Source organism: Triticum dicoccoides, chromosome 3A (assembly GCF_002162155.2).
Source record: "Triticum dicoccoides isolate Atlit2015 ecotype Zavitan chromosome 3A, WEW_v2.0, whole genome shotgun sequence".
In the NCBI taxonomy this organism is placed as follows: domain Eukaryota; kingdom Viridiplantae; phylum Streptophyta; class Magnoliopsida; order Poales; family Poaceae; genus Triticum; species Triticum dicoccoides.
Window position 1 is genome coordinate 244,550,078 of NC_041384.1, and position 5,611 is coordinate 244,555,688.

Below are 5,611 nucleotides of genomic sequence, written 5' to 3' on the forward strand. Positions count from 1 at the left end.
TCTGCTTCCGGCTGGATCCCTGGCCATTTTGGGGAAGGAGGGACTTCCTCATGTCAACGATCCGCCTGTACATGTCGTAGCTCGTGTACGCCTCCTTGGCTGCGTACACGACGTGAGCTTTGTCGAGTTTTTCCATCCAGGCTGAGTGCCAGGCATGCTTGTCCTTGTTGCACAAATCTTTCATCTCTCTATAGTAGGGGTCGATGATGGCCTCGGCGAGATGAACCAGTGAGTCCTTCTCATGCTCCTTGCTGCCCCTGATCTTGTATTGGCCCTGGATGTCGACAAGATTCTGGCAGGCGATGCCCAAATTCTCGAGCGCCTTTACATCGTTGGTGATGTCCACCGTAGCGAACATGTAGTGGGGGCTGTTGAAAAACCTGGCGAAACGCTCGCAAGGCCTTGTGGCCAGGCAGTAGTGGTAGACGAGGACGTGGTGGCGCACACACATCTGGGCGATGGCAACCTTGGGACGAGACACGGCATGAGCGCTGGTGTACTCGAGGTCGAACCCGACCACCTTGTACTTCTCCTCGGCAAGCAACAGCTCCATGATGTGGATGGAGTGCTCGGGTCGTTAGTGTACACCACTGAGAGGTCCATGAACCTTCTGTGGGTGTCCACCATGGCACACATGGTGAACTGCTGCTCGTCGTCGTCGACAGCCGCTCGGAGCACCATTTGAGCCGCGCAGGATACCCTCTAAGAATTTCTCGTGGTGGGTGTGCTTCTTGCAATGGTGGGGCGCGATCGAAAGGTTAAAGAGGACACAAGGGTAGGTTAAATGGCTGCTGTAATTAATGGGGGCCGACCGGCCTATAATCGTCACGTCTTGTCATGACGTTCATAGCGGAGGATTCCAGAATCCAGTGCATGCTTGACAACACCGCACCCCAGGCGTGGGCTCGAAGAGCCTGTTCCTGCGCTATCGCGCTGTTTACCGTGCAAGCTTCCCGCCCAGCTAGTTTGGCCACGCGTCGGCTAGAAGAGGGACAAATCGTGGGCGTTTATTGGCAAAAAGCTTTGTAAAAACGAAGTGTGTGGAATGACTTCAGTCATAAGTTTACCCTTGGGTGATGAGGTCAAAGTTACACAGAAGGGTGATGATGGACAGTTGAGTGCGATAATTAATTCTGCGCTCTACAGTGCACACAGTGGAAGAAACCAACTATGTGCGATATTGTCGAAGATCGCAGTCGAGTTAGCTATACAGATCGTGTTTTGTGAGATCGACAAGGTAAACTGATTCGAGAATGGTTAATAAAATCTAAGACCATTGCATGTTAAGGTCAAAATAGTGCTAGCAATATACGAGTCTCATACGATGCCATTTCAACGATTGTACCACAAAAGCTCGAAATGTTACAAGGTTCAAATTCTAGAGTTATATGGCTCAAATTCGAAGATTACAAGGTTCAAACTGACATTAGAAACGAAATTCAGCTCATCAGCTGCAAACGCTCGCGCTGATGCACTGAACATTGATATTAGAGAGGTCCAAACTAAAATCACCACTTCTAAGTCTGGCTTCGAAACCTCACAGTTTTTGCAAAGGGGTCATCCACTGAGAAGTCATGTATGGGGTTGACCCAATGACTTCCGATTACTCTGTCATCTGAAGTTCCAAAATGAAATTCAGCATTTTTGGAGCCTACTCCATTCTGCCGCAGGCGCCGGCGCTGATCAATAGACCATTCATTTTTGCGAAATAAATGTAGGGCAAACCTCATTTTCTTCAGCACCCTTGCTCTGAGAACAAAGAACCCGGCGAATATAATCTCCGGTAAGGTCCCACGATAGGGGTTCAAAGTAATTTCTGAGAGATGAAGATCTAGGCATTCAATGTGATTGTTACATTGTATCACATTATCCACCACTGGGCCTAATCTTATCTGCAAAAGAAGAAAATGTGTTAGTGCCTACATGCAGTTTTGAACATTACTACAGGACTAGCTATTTGGTTTGCAGGATTTGTCGAATGCAGTAACATGCCATCTTCCGTCTGACATGATTAACATGGGCATTTGATTACATTCTAGAAAAATGTAGCCTTCTTCACAAGAGGTTTGAGTGGATGAAAAGCTCCCTAAGAAAACTAGTACAGATGAATCCGAAGGAGAAGTGCTTATTGAATGTAACCATATGGATGAAGCAACCAATATGGGGGGATGTATGTACTGAAATCCTCCAAAAGAACCTTGAGAAATTGTAGTACATTGTCATTGTAAACTTGGAAAAAGGTGTCACAAACCGAACTCCCTTATGGTTAACATTTAACAGGAAAGGAACATCACCTTGATATATAGCTTCTCCAGGCATGGAAAGTATCTCAGGAAACTGACAACTTGCTCCAGGTTGGGCCCGATAGATTCTAGTGCCAAGACCTTCACTGTGCGCAGTTTTGGGGTCTTGTCGGAATCATTTTCTGAATGACAAACGAACAAACATCTTCAAAATTAGAAATAATGTTAATTTGTAGAAGGAGAGGTAGAAGGAGGTTGTAGTACCTGAACGGGTGTGGATCCAATAACAAGTTCAGAGTATTTGTCAGACGAGTAGCCCACCACTGTCAATTTCGACGCAGAAATGACATTGATTCTTGTTGTACCTTCTTGATCAACTACAAGTAATCTCTCAAGTGCAGGTGTGTCCTAGATGACCATACCGTGGTCCAGCTTTTGTGTTGTCTTCCTGCTGCACCAGCAACACACATAAATAGTCCGGAGAGTCATGGAGGTGATGTGGAAGGTACTCAACCCATTGATCGCCTGAAGACGAAGGTACTCGAGTGCAGTACAGCCACGGAGCAAACGCTCCATGTCACCCTTTGAGAGGTAGATGGCGACGAGCTCGAGGTGCTTCAGTCATGGTAGAATAAGAGCGGGCGCCTCATTAAGGGGCGGGAAATGGCAGTTCCTGAACTTGGCGATGCACAGCGTGGGCGCGAGGCGGAGTGTGGACGTTGGCAGCGACCGCATATGCCCATCATCAAAAGTGAGCTCCTCGAGCTGATCTAGGGCGGGGGATCGGAACCAGTCGTCAAGCTTGGCTCGGTCCTTGCCGTTGGAACGGAACTTGCCCATTCTAAGGCCTTTGGTTGGGCCAAGGTGACGGCCAAGGATCTTGGAGAACGCATCCAAGCTTTTGCGATAGCCATGGCAGAGCTCGTGGGTGTTGACGAGGTCGAGAGGGCTGGTGTTCCATAGGGGGTGCCACCATCGAGAAAGGAGGGTTGTCCGCGTCCCATATTTTATTGGGAGGAGGGAGATGATGACTCTCAACATATCATCGGGAGGCTGCTGATTAAGTCTAGGCCTACTGGAGTCGCTTGCGGTTCTAGCTCGCCTCGCCTCCGCTTGTTGGTAGCCCCGTTCTCCACCTCCGGAGTCTCCTTGTCAGCGGCGCTTTCTGATAGAAATGGGAGTACAGTGAATATTTAGTTAAAACAGGGAAATAGAAAAGTGTATTGGTAACTAGAAGTTATTAGGTAGGGATATAGTAAGAAAAGCGAATAACAATTGGTTGCTTAAATAGTACACAATTCATTTGACATTGTTGGGTAAGTCAACATATGCAGATAGTTGAAAGGAAAACTTACTTCAAACAAAGTCTGGATGGATGATTTTGTCGGGGAAGTTAGCATATATCTCATGACCAGGCCCTTCTATGTGTAGTGCAATTTTAGTGCCAGCTTTCAGTACATATAACTTTGCAATTTCATTCCAAAAGCCAGTGCCAAAATAGGAGTCACCATGTTCATCAAGTCTTACAATAGCAATGATTGTAAATCCATGGTTTGTGTGCAGTATGACATTCGTGGAGCCCTGATGTATGTAAAGGGAAAATTGTGCACTACATAATTTGTTGCATAGAGAGGGATGTCCTGCAGAAAATGGTAGGATTGTTAAAGAAAATATGGTAACATGAAAATATGGGCCCAAATTGAAAGAATTGTACAACAGTTGAAATCGAAGGACAAAAGTCTATAATTAAATAGATAGGGTAAACATGATGTCATGGAAATATGAGATTAATCGAAAGAACAATACATCATTAATTTGCCTAATATAGAAAGAAGATGGAAAAATCCCCTTTGACGTATATGGTGCATGTGGCACCTTTTATCCAAATGTAGCAATATTTAGAATATGTTCAGGAAACTAGGCCATGCCAACCGATTTAGGGTGAGATTGAACATACTGCGCGCGTCCTCAAGTTATCTGGTATGATGAGATGGAATCTCTGGCGGCGGTCGCCATGTCCTGAAGTGTCGGCGCACTGTACAATCTATGAATGAAAGAAAACCCTCAAATCAGCTCGAATAAAAATGAATTCATGGCGATTTTCGCCGGGTGATTAAAGGAGGCAGATGAACTAGGATAAGAGATGAGATAATATCTCGTTAAATTAGTTACCTTGTCATCCATGAGAAAGGGCCCTCAGTACGGCAGATTCCCCAACCGAGCGGTGCTGGGTCGATCATGAGCAGCATCGACAAAGTCGATGGCGATAGGAGGCGGCAAGCGGTAGTGGCGAAATGCGGTGGGCTTTGCCAGCAGCCTGGCGGCGGCAGACGTCGAGCTAAGTGTTTGCCGCCACGATAGGCGGTGCCATGGCATAGATGCGGAGGAGCTTGTGCAGGTGTGAATGGGGAACGTACTGGAGGGGCCAAGGGGGTGTCGGGCGGGGTGAGGGTTTTTGACGTGGGGATGGTGAGGGTTTTATTTTTTTTCTTTTGTGAATTGGGTGGTGAGGGTTTTCTGTCCCGCAAAGAATTTTGGGGGGCGACAGTTTGCTAGAGCGAACCGTGTGTGATTGACGTAGCAGGCAAAATGAAAGTCATTGCACACGGTTCCAATTTTGGGAACCGTGTGTGATTGACGTACTACCTCCGTCCTGGTTTATTGGTTCCCCGTTGTAATTTTTACCAAAATTTGGTGAAATATTTAACATACTCAGACATAGATAATAAGCGTACACGTACATAAGCATAGTTCAACCATAAGTACATAGTTCGACCGTCATTAAGCATACTCAAGCTTACATAGTTCGATCCATCCCACATCTCATCTCACATGCGGCCGGCATGATCCTGAAGCTTCTCCAAGTACACAGTGTACGCGTCGTGCGCCATCCTGCGAGAATACTTCTGCTTGAAGGAGCCAATGGCCCGTCCTCTTGCGTGCGCCAGAACACTTAGATACGCATCATGAATCTTGTGGTGGCAAAATGGGCATCCATAGCCATCGTTCCAGGTCCTAATACGCCTGTTATGCATTCCCGCATAAAGCTCCCTCAGGATTCGCCTCTTGTACCTCCTTTGGGCATCTTCATCCTCGCTGTCCACATCGTTAGGCAGCACCTCTACAAATAGTAAATAAATTTGGCATCAAATCACTGATTACATGTCGTGAAGTAGGATTGGGAATTTATGGCTATTTATTTATACATATCCAGAGATTATGGTTTGATTTTTAAGCACAGTCATCTATGTACAGACCAATCTTGAAGAAAATAGTGGCACAAACATAGGTAGGTCATTCAAAATCAATTGCCAAGTCCTGGCTAGGAATTATTAGCACGAACACTAATCCTAGTCGGATTACTAGCA